The sequence below is a fragment of the Eubalaena glacialis genome, chromosome 14 (genome assembly GCF_028564815.1).
Source record: "Eubalaena glacialis isolate mEubGla1 chromosome 14, mEubGla1.1.hap2.+ XY, whole genome shotgun sequence".
NCBI lineage: Eukaryota > Metazoa > Chordata > Mammalia > Artiodactyla > Balaenidae > Eubalaena > Eubalaena glacialis.
The window spans coordinates 66,973,767-66,996,069 of NC_083729.1; positions in this window are offsets into that span (position 1 = coordinate 66,973,767).

A 22,303-nucleotide genomic window follows, 5' to 3' on the forward strand; every position below is an offset into this window, starting at 1 on the left:
TTGGCGATGCCTCATGCAAGGACAGGCAAGCACCGTGTTGCTCTCAGGAGAGCGCCCTTTTCCTAACCACGGGGGCACTCCAGCACTGAAGACTGACAGCAGCCCTCTGCTTTCCGGCAGCTTTGAGGCTGGGGCTGCCCTTTGTTGCTGAGAATTGCCACTGTTCGCAGAGCTTCCGAATCCGAAACTTCAAAACTGCCCTAGTGCGTTTAGTTTCAGGCGAGCGAAAAGAGACCGAAGGAGCACTCTGGCACTTCCCCGGTTTCATCTCCAAGCAGGGAGTTGTGCAGTGTGTGAGGAGTCTACGGGACTTCAGGCTCCAGGAAGGTTACGTGTCCTCGCGCCGTCTCTAAGCGTAGGAGAGTTCAGGGGAAGCTCTACCTCTTCGAGACAGCATGTCATGTCTAGTCTCTGCGTGGCCTAGAGAAAGGGCGGGTAAGTAAAAGGGTACCCGGAACGGACACCAGGAAAAGAGTGTTTTCCTTGCAGCTCACGCTCTGCACTGCGTGCCCCTGGCATGGCACCGAAGGCCTGCGAGAGCTGTGTTCCGGAGGTCTCTTGAATGCTTTGGCCAGCTAGCTAGCTGGAGCAAAAGGAGAAGGTTCCCTTTCACTCTGCTTTCAAAGCGGTGATCCGGAGGCACTCGAGAGCCTAATGCTGCGCAGTCGCCCAGAATGGGGGATCCTGTGCGCAGCGTTCCTCTATGGCACACGGGGAGGAGGAAAAGCATACTGGAGCTCCTGCCCCCACCTGCCCCAGAGTCAGTGGACACCCCGTGCACTCCTCAATGCGTGGACGGACTCTCTGAAGGATACTTGGAACCCTGTGGAGGGCTCTAGCTTTCCCTTTGGCGATGAGGGCTCTGGGATGCCTCCTGCAGGGCACAGGACACGGTCCCTTTCTCTAGGAACCCTCTCTCGTCGCTCCACACAGGCCTTCCAGAAGTGAAGCCAACACAGGCAGCCACACTCTTCCGCAGGAAACTTGGACGCTGCACGTAGCCTGCTCTCCAGCGGGGGAAAGAGGGCTTTGCTCACTAGGTCACCGGTATCAGAGTGGCGCCCTGCAGAGTCCAGGTAGTTTCTGACAGAGGCAAAGAGTCTCAAGCGGCACCCTGCCCGTCCCTGTTAAGACGCCGTACCAGGGCAATTCTGCATGGGACGGGGAGACTAGCGTGACGTACTTAGTGCCTTGGGCTAGGCCTCGCCGTCCGTACGCCTTGCCAAAAGCTAGTGGGTGCTTCAGGGGAGAAGTGTGCCTTGGCCAGGCTGCTTCGAAAGGCAACTGTCTGCTTGGCGTAGGGAGACAGCAAGCAAGGGCTCCCATTCGAAAGCCCACCGAGAGGGTTGCTTCATTGCCGCCCAGGTTCAGCGCTGGCAACCACTGGCCGTACACCTAAAAGACCTGCCGGACCTGTGTTCGGGCGGCCGTTAGCAAGCTCGGACATCTAGCTCTCCCACGAAGGAAGCAGTGTGTCGCCTTTCTCTCCGCCTTACGAGCTGTCATCCGGAGGCCCAAGGTCCCTGGATGTTGTGAAGTCGCCCTTGGAAGAGACGTTCGCGATGCAGTCTTCCTCCACGGGAGGGGCCTAGGAGGCAGGAGGCCTAGGAGACCTGGAAAGCTCACTAGCGTGAAGGCCCTGCGTGGACTACGTTTTCACGGGAAATGCTGCACGCCCAAGCTTGTGCATGCAGGCCATGGGCCTTACTATGAGCCTGCCTGGCACAGTCGTGTTCCCTTTAGCACTGGCGCCTTGGCGATGCCTCATGCAAGGACAGGCAAGCACCGTGTTGCTCTCAGGAGAGCGCCCTTTTCCTAACCACGGGGGCACTCCAGCACTGAAGACTGACAGCAGCCCTCTGCTTCCCGGCAGCTTTGAGGCTGGGGCTGCCCTTTGTTGCTGAGAATTGCCACTGTTCGCAGAGCTTCCGAATCCGAAACTTCAAAACTGCCCTAGTGCGTTTAGTTTCAGGCGAGCGAAAAGAGACCGAAGGAGCACTCTGGCACTTCCCCGGTTTCATCTCCAAGCAGGGAGTTGTGCAGTGTGTGAGGAGTCTACGGGACTTCAGGCTCCAGGAAGGTTACGTGTCCTCGCGCCGTCTCTAAGCGTAGGAGAGTTCAGGGGAAGCTCTACCTCTTCGAGACAGCATGCCATGTCTAGTCTCTGCGTGGCCTAGAGAAAGGGCGGGTAAGTAAAAGGGTACCCGGAACGGACACCAGGAAAAGAGTGTTTTCCTTGCAGCTCACGCTCTGCACTGCGTGCCCCTGGCATGGCACCGAAGGCCTGCGAGAGCTGTGTTCCGGAGGTCTCTTGAATGCTTTGGCCAGCTAGCTAGCTGGAGCAAAAGGAGAAGGTTCCCTTTCACTCTGCTTTCAAAGCGGTGATCCGGAGGCACTCGAGAGCCTAATGCTGCGCAGTCGCCCAGAATGGGGGATCCTGTGCGCAGCGTTCCTCTATGGCACACGGGGAGGAGGAAAAGCATACTGGAGCTCCTGCCCCCACCTGCCCCAGAGTCAGTGGACACCCCGTGCACTCCTCAATGCGTGGACGGACTCTCTGAAGGATACTTGGAACCCTGTGGAGGGCTCTAGCTTTCCCTTTGGCGATGAGGGCTCTGGGATGCCTCCTGCAGGGCACAGGACACGGTCCCTTTCTCTAGGAACCCTCTCTCGTCGCTCCACACAGGCCTTCCAGAAGTGAAGCCAACACAGGCAGCCACACTCTTCCGCAGGAAACTTGGACGCTGCACGTAGCCTGCTCTCCAGCGGGGGAAAGAGGGCTTTGCTCACTAGGTCACCGGTATCAGAGTGGCGCCCTGCAGAGTCCAGGTAGTTTCTGACAGAGGCAAAGAGTCTCAAGCGGCACCCTGCCCGTCCCTGTTAAGACGCCGTACCAGGGCAATTCTGCATGGGACGGGGAGACTAGCGTGACGTACTTAGTGCCTTGGGCTAGGCCTCGCCGTCCGTACGCCTTGCCAAAAGCTAGTGGGTGCTTCAGGGGAGAAGTGTGCCTTGGCCAGGCTGCTTCGAAAGGCAACTGTCTGCTTGGCGTAGGGAGACAGCAAGCAAGGGCTCCCATTCGAAAGCCCACCGAGAGGGTTGCTTCATTGCCGCCCAGGTTCAGCGCTGGCAACCACTGGCCGTACACCTAAAAGACCTGCCGGACCTGTGTTCGGGCGGCCGTTAGCAAGCTCGGACATCTAGCTCTCCCACGAAGGAAGCAGTGTGTCGCCTTTCTCTCCGCCTTACGAGCTGTCATCCGGAGGCCCAAGGTCCCTGGATGTTGTGAAGTCGCCCTTGGAAGAGACGTTCGCGATGCAGTCTTCCTCCACGGGAGGGGCCTAGGAGGCAGGAGGCCTAGGAGACCTGGAAAGCTCACTAGCGTGAAGGCCCTGCGTGGACTACGTTTTCACGGGAAATGCTGCACGCCCAAGCTTGTGCATGCAGGCCATGGGCCTTACTATGAGCCTGCCTGGCACAGTCGTGTTCCCTTTAGCACTGGCGCCTTGGCGATGCCTCATGCAAGGACAGGCAAGCACCGTGTTGCTCTCAGGAGAGCGCCCTTTTCCTAACCACGGGGGCACTCCAGCACTGAAGACTGACAGCAGCCCTCTGCTTCCCGGCAGCTTTGAGGCTGGGGCTGCCCTTTGTTGCTGAGAATTGCCACTGTTCGCAGAGCTTCCGAATCCGAAACTTCAAAACTGCCCTAGTGCGTTTAGTTTCAGGCGAGCGAAAAGAGACCGAAGGAGCACTCTGGCACTTCCCCGGTTTCATCTCCAAGCAGGGAGTTGTGCAGTGTGTGAGGAGTCTACGGGACTTCAGGCTCCAGGAAGGTTACGTGTCCTCGCGCCGTCTCTAAGCGTAGGAGAGTTCAGGGGAAGCTCTACCTCTTCGAGACAGCATGCCATGTCTAGTCTCTGCGTGGCCTAGAGAAAGGGCGGGTAAGTAAAAGGGTACCCGGAACGGACACCAGGAAAAGAGTGTTTTCCTTGCAGCTCACGCTCTGCACTGCGTGCCCCTGGCATGGCACCGAAGGCCTGCGAGAGCTGTGTTCCGGAGGTCTCTTGAATGCTTTGGCCAGCTAGCTAGCTGGAGCAAAAGGAGAAGGTTCCCTTTCACTCTGCTTTCAAAGCGGTGATCCGGAGGCACTCGAGAGCCTAATGCTGCGCAGTCGCCCAGAATGGGGGATCCTGTGCGCAGCGTTCCTCTATGGCACACGGGGAGGAGGAAAAGCATACTGGAGCTCCTGCCCCCACCTGCCCCAGAGTCAGTGGACACCCCGTGCACTCCTCAATGCGTGGACGGACTCTCTGAAGGATACTTGGAACCCTGTGGAGGGCTCTAGCTTTCCCTTTGGCGATGAGGGCTCTGGGATGCCTCCTGCAGGGCACAGGACACGGTCCCTTTCTCTAGGAACCCTCTCTCGTCGCTCCACACAGGCCTTCCAGAAGTGAAGCCAACACAGGCAGCCACACTCTTCCGCAGGAAACTTGGACGCTGCACGTAGCCTGCTCTCCAGCGGGGGAAAGAGGGCTTTGCTCACTAGGTCACCGGTATCAGAGTGGCGCCCTGCAGAGTCCAGGTAGTTTCTGACAGAGGCAAAGAGTCTCAAGCGGCACCCTGCCCGTCCCTGTTAAGACGCCGTACCAGGGCAATTCTGCATGGGACGGGGAGACTAGCGTGACGTACTTAGTGCCTTGGGCTAGGCCTCGCCGTCCGTACGCCTTGCCAAAAGCTAGTGGGTGCTTCAGGGGAGAAGTGTGCCTTGGCCAGGCTGCTTCGAAAGGCAACTGTCTGCTTGGCGTAGGGAGACAGCAAGCAAGGGCTCCCATTCGAAAGCCCACCGAGAGGGTTGCTTCATTGCCGCCCAGGTTCAGCGCTGGCAACCACTGGCCGTACACCTAAAAGACCTGCCGGACCTGTGTTCGGGCGGCCGTTAGCAAGCTCGGACATCTAGCTCTCCCACGAAGGAAGCAGTGTGTCGCCTTTCTCTCCGCCTTACGAGCTGTCATCCGGAGGCCCAAGGTCCCTGGATGTTGTGAAGTCGCCCTTGGAAGAGACGTTCGCGATGCAGTCTTCCTCCACGGGAGGGGCCTAGGAGGCAGGAGGCCTAGGAGACCTGGAAAGCTCACTAGCGTGAAGGCCCTGCGTGGACTACGTTTTCACGGGAAATGCTGCACGCCCAAGCTTGTGCATGCAGGCCATGGGCCTTACTATGAGCCTGCCTGGCACAGTCGTGTTCCCTTTAGCACTGGCGCCTTGGCGATGCCTCATGCAAGGACAGGCAAGCACCGTGTTGCTCTCAGGAGAGCGCCCTTTTCCTAACCACGGGGGCACTCCAGCACTGAAGACTGACAGCAGCCCTCTGCTTCCCGGCAGCTTTGAGGCTGGGGCTGCCCTTTGTTGCTGAGAATTGCCACTGTTCGCAGAGCTTCCGAATCCGAAACTTCAAAACTGCCCTAGTGCGTTTAGTTTCAGGCGAGCGAAAAGAGACCGAAGGAGCACTCTGGCACTTCCCCGGTTTCATCTCCAAGCAGGGAGTTGTGCAGTGTGTGAGGAGTCTACGGGACTTCAGGCTCCAGGAAGGTTACGTGTCCTCGCGCCGTCTCTAAGCGTAGGAGAGTTCAGGGGAAGCTCTACCTCTTCGAGACAGCATGCCATGTCTAGTCTCTGCGTGGCCTAGAGAAAGGGCGGGTAAGTAAAAGGGTACCCGGAACGGACACCAGGAAAAGAGTGTTTTCCTTGCAGCTCACGCTCTGCACTGCGTGCCCCTGGCATGGCACCGAAGGCCTGCGAGAGCTGTGTTCCGGAGGTCTCTTGAATGCTTTGGCCAGCTAGCTAGCTGGAGCAAAAGGAGAAGGTTCCCTTTCACTCTGCTTTCAAAGCGGTGATCCGGAGGCACTCGAGAGCCTAATGCTGCGCAGTCGCCCAGAATGGGGGATCCTGTGCGCAGCGTTCCTCTATGGGACACGGGGAGGAGGAAAAGCATACTGGAGCTCCTGCCCCCACCTGCCCCAGAGTCAGTGGACACCCCGTGCACTCCTCAATGCGTGGACGGACTCTCTGAAGGATACTTGGAACCCTGTGGAGGGCTCTAGCTTTCCCTTTGGCGATGAGGGCTCTGGGATGCCTCCTGCAGGGCACAGGACACGGTCCCTTTCTCTAGGAACCCTCTCTCGTCGCTCCACACAGGCCTTCCAGAAGTGAAGCCAACACAGGCAGCCACACTCTTCCGCAGGAAACTTGGACGCTGCACGTAGCCTGCTCTCCAGCGGGGGAAAGAGGGCTTTGCTCACTAGGTCACCGGTATCAGAGTGGCGCCCTGCAGAGTCCAGGTAGTTTCTGACAGAGGCAAAGAGTCTCAAGCGGCACCCTGCCCGTCCCTGTTAAGACGCCGTACCAGGGCAATTCTGCATGGGACGGGGAGACTAGCGTGACGTACTTAGTGCCTTGGGCTAGGCCTCGCCGTCCGTACGCCTTGCCAAAAGCTAGTGGGTGCTTCAGGGGAGAAGTGTGCCTTGGCCAGGCTGCTTCGAAAGGCAACTGTCTGCTTGGCGTAGGGAGACAGCAAGCAAGGGCTCCCATTCGAAAGCCCACCGAGAGGGTTGCTTCATTGCCGCCCAGGTTCAGCGCTGGCAACCACTGGCCGTACACCTAAAAGACCTGCCGGACCTGTGTTCGGGCGGCCGTTAGCAAGCTCGGACATCTAGCTCTCCCACGAAGGAAGCAGTGTGTCGCCTTTCTCTCCGCCTTACGAGCTGTCATCCGGAGGCCCAAGGTCCCTGGATGTTGTGAAGTCGCCCTTGGAAGAGACGTTCGCGATGCAGTCTTCCTCCACGGGAGGGGCCTAGGAGGCAGGAGGCCTAGGAGACCTGGAAAGCTCACTAGCGTGAAGGCCCTGCGTGGACTACGTTTTCACGGGAAATGCTGCACGCCCAAGCTTGTGCATGCAGGCCATGGGCCTTACTATGAGCCTGCCTGGCACAGTCGTGTTCCCTTTAGCACTGGCGCCTTGGCGATGCCTCATGCAAGGACAGGCAAGCACCGTGTTGCTCTCAGGAGAGCGCCCTTTTCCTAACCACGGGGGCACTCCAGCACTGAAGACTGACAGCAGCCCTCTGCTTCCCGGCAGCTTTGAGGCTGGGGCTGCCCTTTGTTGCTGAGAATTGCCACTGTTCGCAGAGCTTCCGAATCCGAAACTTCAAAACTGCCCTAGTGCGTTTAGTTTCAGGCGAGCGAAAAGAGACCGAAGGAGCACTCTGGCACTTCCCCGGTTTCATCTCCAAGCAGGGAGTTGTGCAGTGTGTGAGGAGTCTACGGGACTTCAGGCTCCAGGAAGGTTACGTGTCCTCGCGCCGTCTCTAAGCGTAGGAGAGTTCAGGGGAAGCTCTACCTCTTCGAGACAGCATGCCATGTCTAGTCTCTGCGTGGCCTAGAGAAAGGGCGGGTAAGTAAAAGGGTACCCGGAACGGACACCAGGAAAAGAGTGTTTTCCTTGCAGCTCACGCTCTGCACTGCGTGCCCCTGGCATGGCACCGAAGGCCTGCGAGAGCTGTGTTCCGGAGGTCTCTTGAATGCTTTGGCCAGCTAGCTAGCTGGAGCAAAAGGAGAAAGTTCCCTTTCACTCTGCTTTCAAAGCGGTGATCCGGAGGCACTCGAGAGCCTAATGCTGCGCAGTCGCCCAGAATGGGGGATCCTGTGCGCAGCGTTCCTCTATGGGACACGGGGAGGAGGAAAAGCATACTGGAGCTCCTGCCCCCACCTGCCCCAGAGTCAGTGGACACCCCGTGCACTCCTCAATGCGTGGACGGACTCTCTGAAGGATACTTGGAACCCTGTGGAGGGCTCTAGCTTTCCCTTTGGCGATGAGGGCTCTGGGATGCCTCCTGCAGGGCACAGGACACGGTCCCTTTCTCTAGGAACCCTCTCTCGTCGCTCCACACAGGCCTTCCAGAAGTGAAGCCAACACAGGCAGCCACACTCTTCCGCAGGAAACTTGGACGCTGCACGTAGCCTGCTCTCCAGCGGGGGAAAGAGGGCTTTGCTCACTAGGTCACCGGTATCAGAGTGGCGCCCTGCAGAGTCCAGGTAGTTTCTGACAGAGGCAAAGAGTCTCAAGCGGCACCCTGCCCGGCCCTGTTAAGACGCCGTACCAGGGCAATTCTGCATGGGACGGGGAGACTAGCGTGACGTACTTAGTGCCTTGGGCTAGGCCTCGCCGTCCGTACGCCTTGCCAAAAGCTAGTGGGTGCTTCAGGGGAGAAGTGTGCCTTGGCCAGGCTGCTTCGAAAGGCAACTGTCTGCTTGGCGTAGGGAGACAGCAAGCAAGGGCTCCCATTCGAAAGCCCACCGAGAGGGTTGCTTCATTGCCGCCCAGGTTCAGCGCTGGCAACCACTGGCCGTACACCTAAAAGACCTGCCGGACCTGTGTTCGGGCGGCCGTTAGCAAGCTCGGACATCTAGCTCTCCCACGAAGGAAGCAGTGTGTCGCCTTTCTCTCCGCCTTACGAGCTGTCATCCGGAGGCCCAAGGTCCCTGGATGTTGTGAAGTCGCCCTTGGAAGAGACGTTCGCGATGCAGTCTTCCTCCACGGGAGGGGCCTAGGAGGCAGGAGGCCTAGGAGACCTGGAAAGCTCACTAGCGTGAAGGCCCTGCGTGGACTACGTTTTCACGGGAAATGCTGCACGCCCAAGCTTGTGCATGCAGGCCATGGGCCTTACTATGAGCCTGCCTGGCACAGTCGTGTTCCCTTTAGCACTGGCGCCTTGGCGATGCCTCATGCAAGGACAGGCAAGCACCGTGTTGCTCTCAGGAGAGCGCCCTTTTCCTAACCACGGGGGCACTCCAGCACTGAAGACTGACAGCAGCCCTCTGCTTCCCGGCAGCTTTGAGGCTGGGGCTGCCCTTTGTTGCTGAGAATTGCCACTGTTCGCAGAGCTTCCGAATCCGAAACTTCAAAACTGCCCTAGTGCGTTTAGTTTCAGGCGAGCGAAAAGAGACCGAAGGAGCACTCTGGCACTTCCCCGGTTTCATCTCCAAGCAGGGAGTTGTGCAGTGTGTGAGGAGTCTACGGGACTTCAGGCTCCAGGAAGGTTACGTGTCCTCGCGCCGTCTCTAAGCGTAGGAGAGTTCAGGGGAAGCTCTACCTCTTCGAGACAGCATGCCATGTCTAGTCTCTGCGTGGCCTAGAGAAAGGGCGGGTAAGTAAAAGGGTACCCGGAACGGACACCAGGAAAAGAGTGTTTTCCTTGCAGCTCACGCTCTGCACTGCGTGCCCCTGGCATGGCACCGAAGGCCTGCGAGAGCTGTGTTCCGGAGGTCTCTTGAATGCTTTGGCCAGCTAGCTAGCTGGAGCAAAAGGAGAAGGTTCCCTTTCACTCTGCTTTCAAAGCGGTGATCCGGAGGCACTCGAGAGCCTAATGCTGCGCAGTCGCCCAGAATGGGGGATCCTGTGCGCAGCGTTCCTCTATGGGACACGGGGAGGAGGAAAAGCATACTGGAGCTCCTGCCCCCACCTGCCCCAGAGTCAGTGGACACCCCGTGCACTCCTCAATGCGTGGACGGACTCTCTGAAGGATACTTGGAACCCTGTGGAGGGCTCTAGCTTTCCCTTTGGCGATGAGGGCTCTGGGATGCCTCCTGCAGGGCACAGGACACGGTCCCTTTCTCTAGGAACCCTCTCTCGTCGCTCCACACAGGCCTTCCAGAAGTGAAGCCAACACAGGCAGCCACACTCTTCCGCAGGAAACTTGGACGCTGCACGTAGCCTGCTCTCCAGCGGGGGAAAGAGGGCTTTGCTCACTAGGTCACCGGTATCAGAGTGGCGCCCTGCAGAGTCCAGGTAGTTTCTGACAGAGGCAAAGAGTCTCAAGCGGCACCCTGCCCGGCCCTGTTAAGACGCCGTACCAGGGCAATTCTGCATGGGACGGGGAGACTAGCGTGACGTACTTAGTGCCTTGGGCTAGGCCTCGCCGTCCGTACGCCTTGCCAAAAGCTAGTGGGTGCTTCAGGGGAGAAGTGTGCCTTGGCCAGGCTGCTTCGAAAGGCAACTGTCTGCTTGGCGTAGGGAGACAGCAAGCAAGGGCTCCCATTCGAAAGCCCACCGAGAGGGTTGCTTCATTGCCGCCCAGGTTCAGCGCTGGCAACCACTGGCCGTACACCTAAAAGACCTGCCGGACCTGTGTTCGGGCGGCCGTTAGCAAGCTCGGACATCTAGCTCTCCCACGAAGGAAGCAGTGTGTCGCCTTTCTCTCCGCCTTACGAGCTGTCATCCGGAGGCCCAAGGTCCCTGGATGTTGTGAAGTCGCCCTTGGAAGAGACGTTCGCGATGCAGTCTTCCTCCACGGGAGGGGCCTAGGAGGCAGGAGGCCTAGGAGACCTGGAAAGCTCACTAGCGTGAAGGCCCTGCGTGGACTACGTTTTCACGGGAAATGCTGCACGCCCAAGCTTGTGCATGCAGGCCATGGGCCTTACTATGAGCCTGCCTGGCACAGTCGTGTTCCCTTTAGCACTGGCGCCTTGGCGATGCCTCATGCAAGGACAGGCAAGCACCGTGTTGCTCTCAGGAGAGCGCCCTTTTCCTAACCACGGGGGCACTCCAGCACTGAAGACTGACAGCAGCCCTCTGCTTCCCGGCAGCTTTGAGGCTGGGGCTGCCCTTTGTTGCTGAGAATTGCCACTGTTCGCAGAGCTTCCGAATCCGAAACTTCAAAACTGCCCTAGTGCGTTTAGTTTCAGGCGAGCGAAAAGAGACCGAAGGAGCACTCTGGCACTTCCCCGGTTTCATCTCCAAGCAGGGAGTTGTGCAGTGTGTGAGGAGTCTACGGGACTTCAGGCTCCAGGAAGGTTACGTGTCCTCGCGCCGTCTCTAAGCGTAGGAGAGTTCAGGGGAAGCTCTACCTCTTCGAGACAGCATGCCATGTCTAGTCTCTGCGTGGCCTAGAGAAAGGGCGGGTAAGTAAAAGGGTACCCGGAACGGACACCAGGAAAAGAGTGTTTTCCTTGCAGCTCACGCTCTGCACTGCGTGCCCCTGGCATGGCACCGAAGGCCTGCGAGAGCTGTGTTCCGGAGGTCTCTTGAATGCTTTGGCCAGCTAGCTAGCTGGAGCAAAAGGAGAAGGTTCCCTTTCACTCTGCTTTCAAAGCGGTGATCCGGAGGCACTCGAGAGCCTAATGCTGCGCAGTCGCCCAGAATGGGGGATCCTGTGCGCAGCGTTCCTCTATGGGACACGGGGAGGAGGAAAAGCATACTGGAGCTCCTGCCCCCACCTGCCCCAGAGTCAGTGGACACCCCGTGCACTCCTCAATGCGTGGACGGACTCTCTGAAGGATACTTGGAACCCTGTGGAGGGCTCTAGCTTTCCCTTTGGCGATGAGGGCTCTGGGATGCCTCCTGCAGGGCACAGGACACGGTCCCTTTCTCTAGGAACCCTCTCTCGTCGCTCCACACAGGCCTTCCAGAAGTGAAGCCAACACAGGCAGCCACACTCTTCCGCAGGAAACTTGGACGCTGCACGTAGCCTGCTCTCCAGCGGGGGAAAGAGGGCTTTGCTCACTAGGTCACCGGTATCAGAGTGGCGCCCTGCAGAGTCCAGGTAGTTTCTGACAGAGGCAAAGAGTCTCAAGCGGCACCCTGCCCGGCCCTGTTAAGACGCCGTACCAGGGCAATTCTGCATGGGACGGGGAGACTAGCGTGACGTACTTAGTGCCTTGGGCTAGGCCTCGCCGTCCGTACGCCTTGCCAAAAGCTAGTGGGTGCTTCAGGGGAGAAGTGTGCCTTGGCCAGGCTGCTTCGAAAGGCAACTGTCTGCTTGGCGTAGGGAGACAGCAAGCAAGGGCTCCCATTCGAAAGCCCACCGAGAGGGTTGCTTCATTGCCGCCCAGGTTCAGCGCTGGCAACCACTGGCCGTACACCTAAAAGACCTGCCGGACCTGTGTTCGGGCGGCCGTTAGCAAGCTCGGACATCTAGCTCTCCCACGAAGGAAGCAGTGTGTCGCCTTTCTCTCCGCCTTACGAGCTGTCATCCGGAGGCCCAAGGTCCCTGGATGTTGTGAAGTCGCCCTTGGAAGAGACGTTCGCGATGCAGTCTTCCTCCACGGGAGGGGCCTAGGAGGCAGGAGGCCTAGGAGACCTGGAAAGCTCACTAGCGTGAAGGCCCTGCGTGGACTACGTTTTCACGGGAAATGCTGCACGCCCAAGCTTGTGCATGCAGGCCATGGGCCTTACTATGAGCCTGCCTGGCACAGTCGTGTTCCCTTTAGCACTGGCGCCTTGGCGATGCCTCATGCAAGGACAGGCAAGCACCGTGTTGCTCTCAGGAGAGCGCCCTTTTCCTAACCACGGGGGCACTCCAGCACTGAAGACTGACAGCAGCCCTCTGCTTCCCGGCAGCTTTGAGGCTGGGGCTGCCCTTTGTTGCTGAGAATTGCCACTGTTCGCAGAGCTTCCGAATCCGAAACTTCAAAACTGCCCTAGTGCGTTTAGTTTCAGGCGAGCGAAAAGAGACCGAAGGAGCACTCTGGCACTTCCCCGGTTTCATCTCCAAGCAGGGAGTTGTGCAGTGTGTGAGGAGTCTACGGGACTTCAGGCTCCAGGAAGGTTACGTGTCCTCGCGCCGTCTCTAAGCGTAGGAGAGTTCAGGGGAAGCTCTACCTCTTCGAGACAGCATGCCATGTCTAGTCTCTGCGTGGCCTAGAGAAAGGGCGGGTAAGTAAAAGGGTACCCGGAACGGACACCAGGAAAAGAGTGTTTTCCTTGCAGCTCACGCTCTGCACTGCGTGCCCCTGGCATGGCACCGAAGGCCTGCGAGAGCTGTGTTCCGGAGGTCTCTTGAATGCTTTGGCCAGCTAGCTAGCTGGAGCAAAAGGAGAAGGTTCCCTTTCACTCTGCTTTCAAAGCGGTGATCCGGAGGCACTCGAGAGCCTAATGCTGCGCAGTCGCCCAGAATGGGGGATCCTGTGCGCAGCGTTCCTCTATGGGACACGGGGAGGAGGAAAAGCATACTGGAGCTCCTGCCCCCACCTGCCCCAGAGTCAGTGGACACCCCGTGCACTCCTCAATGCGTGGACGGACTCTCTGAAGGATACTTGGAACCCTGTGGAGGGCTCTAGCTTTCCCTTTGGCGATGAGGGCTCTGGGATGCCTCCTGCAGGGCACAGGACACGGTCCCTTTCTCTAGGAACCCTCTCTCGTCGCTCCACACAGGCCTTCCAGAAGTGAAGCCAACACAGGCAGCCACACTCTTCCGCAGGAAACTTGGACGCTGCACGTAGCCTGCTCTCCAGCGGGGGAAAGAGGGCTTTGCTCACTAGGTCACCGGTATCAGAGTGGCGCCCTGCAGAGTCCAGGTAGTTTCTGACAGAGGCAAAGAGTCTCAAGCGGCACCCTGCCCGGCCCTGTTAAGACGCCGTACCAGGGCAATTCTGCATGGGACGGGGAGACTAGCGTGACGTACTTAGTGCCTTGGGCTAGGCCTCGCCGTCCGTACGCCTTGCCAAAAGCTAGTGGGTGCTTCAGGGGAGAAGTGTGCCTTGGCCAGGCTGCTTCGAAAGGCAACTGTCTGCTTGGCGTAGGGAGACAGCAAGCAAGGGCTCCCATTCGAAAGCCCACCGAGAGGGTTGCTTCATTGCCGCCCAGGTTCAGCGCTGGCAACCACTGGCCGTACACCTAAAAGACCTGCCGGACCTGTGTTCGGGCGGCCGTTAGCAAGCTCGGACATCTAGCTCTCCCACGAAGGAAGCAGTGTGTCGCCTTTCTCTCCGCCTTACGAGCTGTCATCCGGAGGCCCAAGGTCCCTGGATGTTGTGAAGTCGCCCTTGGAAGAGACGTTCGCGATGCAGTCTTCCTCCACGGGAGGGGCCTAGGAGGCAGGAGGCCTAGGAGACCTGGAAAGCTCACTAGCGTGAAGGCCCTGCGTGGACTACGTTTTCACGGGAAATGCTGCACGCCCAAGCTTGTGCATGCAGGCCATGGGCCTTACTATGAGCCTGCCTGGCACAGTCGTGTTCCCTTTAGCACTGGCGCCTTGGCGATGCCTCATGCAAGGACAGGCAAGCACCGTGTTGCTCTCAGGAGAGCGCCCTTTTCCTAACCACGGGGGCACTCCAGCACTGAAGACTGACAGCAGCCCTCTGCTTCCCGGCAGCTTTGAGGCTGGGGCTGCCCTTTGTTGCTGAGAATTGCCACTGTTCGCAGAGCTTCCGAATCCGAAACTTCAAAACTGCCCTAGTGCGTTTAGTTTCAGGCGAGCGAAAAGAGACCGAAGGAGCACTCTGGCACTTCCCCGGTTTCATCTCCAAGCAGGGAGTTGTGCAGTGTGTGAGGAGTCTACGGGACTTCAGGCTCCAGGAAGGTTACGTGTCCTCGCGCCGTCTCTAAGCGTAGGAGAGTTCAGGGGAAGCTCTACCTCTTCGAGACAGCATGCCATGTCTAGTCTCTGCGTGGCCTAGAGAAAGGGCGGGTAAGTAAAAGGGTACCCGGAACGGACACCAGGAAAAGAGTGTTTTCCTTGCAGCTCACGCTCTGCACTGCGTGCCCCTGGCATGGCACCGAAGGCCTGCGAGAGCTGTGTTCCGGAGGTCTCTTGAATGCTTTGGCCAGCTAGCTAGCTGGAGCAAAAGGAGAAGGTTCCCTTTCACTCTGCTTTCAAAGCGGTGATCCGGAGGCACTCGAGAGCCTAATGCTGCGCAGTCGCCCAGAATGGGGGATCCTGTGCGCAGCGTTCCTCTATGGCACACGGGGAGGAGGAAAAGCATACTGGAGCTCCTGCCCCCACCTGCCCCAGAGTCAGTGGACACCCCGTGCACTCCTCAATGCGTGGACGGACTCTCTGAAGGATACTTGGAACCCTGTGGAGGGCTCTAGCTTTCCCTTTGGCGATGAGGGCTCTGGGATGCCTCCTGCAGGGCACAGGACACGGTCCCTTTCTCTAGGAACCCTCTCTCGTCGCTCCACACAGGCCTTCCAGAAGTGAAGCCAACACAGGCAGCCACACTCTTCCGCAGGAAACTTGGACGCTGCACGTAGCCTGCTCTCCAGCGGGGGAAAGAGGGCTTTGCTCACTAGGTCACCGGTATCAGAGTGGCGCCCTGCAGAGTCCAGGTAGTTTCTGACAGAGGCAAAGAGTCTCAAGCGGCACCCTGCCCGTCCCTGTTAAGACGCCGTACCAGGGCAATTCTGCATGGGACGGGGAGACTAGCGTGACGTACTTAGTGCCTTGGGCTAGGCCTCGCCGTCCGTACGCCTTGCCAAAAGCTAGTGGGTGCTTCAGGGGAGAAGTGTGCCTTGGCCAGGCTGCTTCGAAAGGCAACTGTCTGCTTGGCGTAGGGAGACAGCAAGCAAGGGCTCCCATTCGAAAGCCCACCGAGAGGGTTGCTTCATTGCCGCCCAGGTTCAGCGCTGGCAACCACTGGCCGTACACCTAAAAGACCTGCCGGACCTGTGTTCGGGCGGCCGTTAGCAAGCTCGGACATCTAGCTCTCCCACGAAGGAAGCAGTGTGTCGCCTTTCTCTCCGCCTTACGAGCTGTCATCCGGAGGCCCAAGGTCCCTGGATGTTGTGAAGTCGCCCTTGGAAGAGACGTTCGCGATGCAGTCTTCCTCCACGGGAGGGGCCTAGGAGGCAGGAGGCCTAGGAGACCTGGAAAGCTCACTAGCGTGAAGGCCCTGCGTGGACTACGTTTTCACGGGAAATGCTGCACGCCCAAGCTTGTGCATGCAGGCCATGGGCCTTACTATGAGCCTGCCTGGCACAGTCGTGTTCCCTTTAGCACTGGCGCCTTGGCGATGCCTCATGCAAGGACAGGCAAGCACCGTGTTGCTCTCAGGAGAGCGCCCTTTTCCTAACCACGGGGGCACTCCAGCACTGAAGACTGACAGCAGCCCTCTGCTTCCCGGCAGCTTTGAGGCTGGGGCTGCCCTTTGTTGCTGAGAATTGCCACTGTTCGCAGAGCTTCCGAATCCGAAACTTCAAAACTGCCCTAGTGCGTTTAGTTTCAGGCGAGCGAAAAGAGACCGAAGGAGCACTCTGGCACTTCCCCGGTTTCATCTCCAAGCAGGGAGTTGTGCAGTGTGTGAGGAGTCTACGGGACTTCAGGCTCCAGGAAGGTTACGTGTCCTCGCGCCGTCTCTAAGCGTAGGAGAGTTCAGGGGAAGCTCTACCTCTTCGAGACAGCATGCCATGTCTAGTCTCTGCGTGGCCTAGAGAAAGGGCGGGTAAGTAAAAGGGTACCCGGAACGGACACCAGGAAAAGAGTGTTTTCCTTGCAGCTCACGCTCTGCACTGCGTGCCCCTGGCATGGCACCGAAGGCCTGCGAGAGCTGTGTTCCGGAGGTCTCTTGAATGCTTTGGCCAGCTAGCTAGCTGGAGCAAAAGGAGAAGGTTCCCTTTCACTCTGCTTTCAAAGCGGTGATCCGGAGGCACTCGAGAGCCTAATGCTGCGCAGTCGCCCAGAATGGGGGATCCTGTGCGCAGCGTTCCTCTATGGCACACGGGGAGGAGGAAAAGCATACTGGAGCTCCTGCCCCCACCTGCCCCAGAGTCAGTGGACACCCCGTGCACTCCTCAATGCGTGGACGGACTCTCTGAAGGATACTTGGAACCCTGTGGAGGGCTCTAGCTTTCCCTTTGGCGATGAGGGCTCTGGGATGCCTCCTGCAGGGCACAGGACACGGTCCCTTTCTCTAGGAACCCTCTCTCGTCGCTCCACACAGGCCTTCCAGAAGTGAAGCCAACACAGGCAGCCACACTCTTCCGCAGGAAACTTGGACGCTGCACGTAGCCTGCTCTCCAGCGGGGGAAAGAGGGCTTTGCTCACTAGGTCACCGGTATCAGAGTGGCGCCCTGCAGAGTCCAGGTAGTTTCTGACAGAGGCAAAGAGTCTCAAGCGGCACCCTGCCCGTCCCTGTTAAGACGCCGTACCAGGGCAATTCTGCATGGGACGGGGAGACTAGCGTGACGTACTTAGTGCCTTGGGCTAGGCCTCGCCGTCCGTACGCCTTGCCAAAAGCTAGTGGGTGCTTCAGGGGAGAAGTGTGCCTTGGCCAGGCTGCTTCGAAAGGCAACTGTCTGCTTGGCGTAGGGAGACAGCAAGCAAGGGCTCCCATTCGAAAGCCCACCGAGAGGGTTGCTTCATTGCCGCCCAGGTTCAGCGCTGGCAACCACTGGCCGTACACCTAAAAGACCTGCCGGACCTGTGTTCGGGCGGCCGTTAGCAAGCTCGGACATCTAGCTCTCCCACGAAGGAAGCAGTGTGTCGCCTTTCTCTCCGCCTTACGAGCTGTCATCCGGAGGCCCAAGGTCCCTGGATGTTGTGAAGTCGCCCTTGGAAGAGACGTTCGCGATGCAGTCTTCCTCCACGGGAGGGGCCTAGGAGGCAGGAGGCCTAGGAGACCTGGAAAGCTCACTAGCGTGAAGGCCCTGCGTGGACTACGTTTTCACGGGAAATGCTGCACGCCCAAGCTTGTGCATGCAGGCCATGGGCCTTACTATGAGCCTGCCTGGCACAGTCGTGTTCCCTTTAGCACTGGCGCCTTGGCGATGCCTCATGCAAGGACAGGCAAGCACCGTGTTGCTCTCAGGAGAGCGCCCTTTTCCTAACCACGGGGGCACTCCAGCACTGAAGACTGACAGCAGCCCTCTGCTTCCCGGCAGCTTTGAGGCTGGGGCTGCCCTTTGTTGCTGAGAATTGCCACTGTTCGCAGAGCTTCCGAATCCGAAACTTCAAAACTGCCCTAGTGCGTTTAGTTTCAGGCGAGCGAAAAGAGACCGAAGGAGCACTCTGGCACTTCCCCGGTTTCATCTCCAAGCAGGGAGTTGTGCAGTGTGTGAGGAGTCTACGGGACTTCAGGCTCCAGGAAGGTTACGTGTCCTCGCGCCGTCTCTAAGCGTAGGAGAGTTCAGGGGAAGCTCTACCTCTTCGAGACAGCATGCCATGTCTAGTCTCTGCGTGGCCTAGAGAAAGGGCGGGTAAGTAAAAGGGTACCCGGAACGGACACCAGGAAAAGAGTGTTTTCCTTGCAGCTCACGCTCTGCACTGCGTGCCCCTGGCATGGCACCGAAGGCCTGCGAGAGCTGTGTTCCGGAGGTCTCTTGAATGCTTTGGCCAGCTAGCTAGCTGGAGCAAAAGGAGAAGGTTCCCTTTCACTCTGCTTTCAAAGCGGTGATCCGGAGGCACTCGAGAGCCTAATGCTGCGCAGTCGCCCAGAATGGGGGATCCTGTGCGCAGCGTTCCTCTATGGGACACGGGGAGGAGGAAAAGCATACTGGAGCTCCTGCCCCCACCTGCCCCAGAGTCAGTGGACACCCCGTGCACTCCTCAATGCGTGGACGGACTCTCTGAAGGATACTTGGAACCCTGTGGAGGGCTCTAGCTTTCCCTTTGGCGATGAGGGCTCTGGGATGCCTCCTGCAGGGCACAGGGCACGGTCCCTTTCTCTAGGAACCCTCTCTCGTCGCTCCACACAGGCCTTCCAGAAGTGAAGCCAACACAGGCAGCCACACTCTTCCGCAGGAAACTTGGACGCTGCACGTAGCCTGCTCTCCAGCGGGGGAAAGAGGGCTTTGCTCACTAGGTCACCGGTATCAGAGTGGCGCCCTGCAGAGTCCAGGTAGTTTCTGACAGAGGCAAAGAGTCTCAAGCGGCACCCTGCCCGGCCCTGTTAAGACGCCGTACCAGGGCAATTCTGCATGGGACGGGGAGACTAGCGTGACGTACTTAGTGCCTTGGGCTAGGCCTCGCCGTCCGTACGCCTTGCCAAAAGCTAGTGGGTGCTTCAGGGGAGAAGTGTGCCTTGGCCAGGCTGCTTCGAAAGGCAACTGTCTGCTTGGCGTAGGGAGACAGCAAGCAAGGGCTCCCATTCGAAAGCCCACCGAGAGGGTTGCTTCATTGCCGCCCAGGTTCAGCGCTGGCAACCACTGGCCGTACACCTAAAAGACCTGCCGGACCTGTGTTCGGGCGGCCGTTAGCAAGCTCGGACATCTAGCTCTCCCACGAAGGAAGCAGTGTGTCGCCTTTCTCTCCGCCTTACGAGCTGTCATCCGGAGGCCCAAGGTCCCTGGATGTTGTGAAGTCGCCCTTGGAAGAGACGTTCGCGATGCAGTCTTCCTCCACGGGAGGGGCCTAGGAGGCAGGAGGCCTAGGAGACCTGGAAAGCTCACTAGCGTGAAGGCCCTGCGTGGACTACGTTTTCACGGGAAATGCTGCACGCCCAAGCTTGTGCATGCAGGCCATGGGCCTTACTATGAGCCTGCCTGGCACAGTCGTGTTCCCTTTAGCACTGGCGCCTTGGCGATGCCTCATGCAAGGACAGGCAAGCACCGTGTTGCTCTCAGGAGAGCGCCCTTTTCCTAACCACGGGGGCACTCCAGCACTGAAGACTGACAGCAGCCCTCTGCTTCCCGGCAGCTTTGAGGCTGGGGCTGCCCTTTGTTGCTGAGAATTGCCACTGTTCGCAGAGCTTCCGAATCCGAAACTTCAAAACTGCCCTAGTGCGTTTAGTTTCAGGCGAGCGAAAAGAGACCGAAGGAGCACTCTGGCACTTCCCCGGTTTCATCTCCAAGCAGGGAGTTGTGCAGTGTGTGAGGAGTCTACGGGACTTCAGGCTCCAGGAAGGTTACGTGTCCTCGCGCCGTCTCTAAGCGTAGGAGAGTTCAGGGGAAGCTCTACCTCTTCGAGACAGCATGCCATGTCTAGTCTCTGCGTGGCCTAGAGAAAGGGCGGGTAAGTAAAAGGGTACCCGGAACGGACACCAGGAAAAGAGTGTTTTCCTTGCAGCTCACGCTCTGCACTGCGTGCCCCTGGCATGGCACCGAAGGCCTGCGAGAGCTGTGTTCCGGAGGTCTCTTGAATGCTTTGGCCAGCTAGCTAGCTGGAGCAAAAGGAGAAGGTTCCCTTTCACTCTGCTTTCAAAGCGGTGATCCGGAGGCACTCGAGAGCCTAATGCTGCGCAGTCGCCCAGAATGGGGGATCCTGTGCGCAGCGTTCCTCTATGGGACACGGGGAGGAGGAAAAGCATACTGGAGCTCCTGCCCCCACCTGCCCCAGAGTCAGTGGACACCCCGTGCACTCCTCAATGCGTGGACGGACTCTCTGAAGGATACTTGGAACCCTGTGGAGGGCTCTAGCTTTCCCTTTGGCGATGAGGGCTCTGGGATGCCTCCTGCAGGGCACAGGGCACGGTCCCTTTCTCTAGGAACCCTCTCTCGTCGCTCCACACAGGCCTTCCAGAAGTGAAGCCAACACAGGCAGCCACACTCTTCCGCAGGAAACTTGGACGCTGCACGTAGCCTGCTCTCCAGCGGGGGAAAGAGGGCTTTGCTCACTAGGTCACCGGTATCAGAGTGGCGCCCTGCAGAGTCCAGGTAGTTTCTGACAGAGGCAAAGAGTCTCAAGCGGCACCCTGCCCGGCCCTGTTAAGACGCCGTACCAGGGCAATTCTGCATGGGACGGGGAGACTAGCGTGACGTACTTAGTGCCTTGGGCTAGGCCTCGCCGTCCGTACGCCTTGCCAAAAGCTAGTGGGTGCTTCAGGGGAGAAGTGTGCCTTGGCCAGGCTGCTTCGAAAGGCAACTGTCTGCTTGGCGTAGGGAGACAGCAAGCAAGGGCTCCCATTCGAAAGCCCACCGAGAGGGTTGCTTCATTGCCGCCCAGGTTCAGCGCTGGCAACCACTGGCCGTACACCTAAAAGACCTGCCGGACCTGTGTTCGGGCGGCCGTTAGCAAGCTCGGACATCTAGCTCTCCCACGAAGGAAGCAGTGTGTCGCCTTTCTCTCCGCCTTACGAGCTGTCATCCGGAGGCCCAAGGTCCCTGGATGTTGTGAAGTCGCCCTTGGAAGAGACGTTCGCGATGCAGTCTTCCTCCACGGGAGGGGCCTAGGAGGCAGGAGGCCTAGGAGACCTGGAAAGCTCACTAGCGTGAAGGCCCTGCGTGGACTACGTTTTCACGGGAAATGCTGCACGCCCAAGCTTGTGCATGCAGGCCATGGGCCTTACTATGAGCCTGCCTGGCACAGTCGTGTTCCCTTTAGCACTGGCGCCTTGGCGATGCCTCATGCAAGGACAGGCAAGCACCGTGTTGCTCTCAGGAGAGCGCCCTTTTCCTAACCACGGGGGCACTCCAGCACTGAAGACTGACAGCAGCCCTCTGCTTCCCGGCAGCTTTGAGGCTGGGGCTGCCCTTTGTTGCTGAGAATTGCCACTGTTCGCAGAGCTTCCGAATCCGAAACTTCAAAACTGCCCTAGTGCGTTTAGTTTCAGGCGAGCGAAAAGAGACCGAAGGAGCACTCTGGCACTTCCCCGGTTTCATCTCCAAGCAGGGAGTTGTGCAGTGTGTGAGGAGTCTACGGGACTTCAGGCTCCAGGAAGGTTACGTGTCCTCGCGCCGTCTCTAAGCGTAGGAGAGTTCAGGGGAAGCTCTACCTCTTCGAGACAGCATGCCATGTCTAGTCTCTGCGTGGCCTAGAGAAAGGGCGGGTAAGTAAAAGGGTACCCGGAACGGACACCAGGAAAAGAGTGTTTTCCTTGCAGCTCACGCTCTGCACTGCGTGCCCCTGGCATGGCACCGAAGGCCTGCGAGAGCTGTGTTCCGGAGGTCTCTTGAATGCTTTGGCCAGCTAGCTAGCTGGAGCAAAAGGAGAAGGTTCCCTTTCACTCTGCTTTCAAAGCGGTGATCCGGAGGCACTCGAGAGCCTAATGCTGCGCAGTCGCCCAGAATGGGGGATCCTGTGCGCAGCGTTCCTCTATGGGACACGGGGAGGAGGAAAAGCATACTGGAGCTCCTGCCCCCACCTGCCCCAGAGTCAGTGGACACCCCGTGCACTCCTCAATGCGTGGACGGACTCTCTGAAGGATACTTGGAACCCTGTGGAGGGCTCTAGCTTTCCCTTTGGCGATGAGGGCTCTGGGATGCCTCCTGCAGGGCACAGGGCACGGTCCCTTTCTCTAGGAACCCTCTCTCGTCGCTCCACACAGGCCTTCCAGAAGTGAAGCCAACACAGGCAGCCACACTCTTCCGCAGGAAACTTGGACGCTGCACGTAGCCTGCTCTCCAGCGGGGGAAAGAGGGCTTTGCTCACTAGGTCACCGGTATCAGAGTGGCGCCCTGCAGAGTCCAGGTAGTTTCTGACAGAGGCAAAGAGTCTCAAGCGGCACCCTGCCCGGCCCTGTTAAGACGCCGTACCAGGGCAATTCTGCATGGGACGGGGAGACTAGCGTGACGTACTTAGTGCCTTGGGCTAGGCCTCGCCGTCCGTACGCCTTGCCAAAAGCTAGTGGGTGCTTCAGGGGAGAAGTGTGCCTTGGCCAG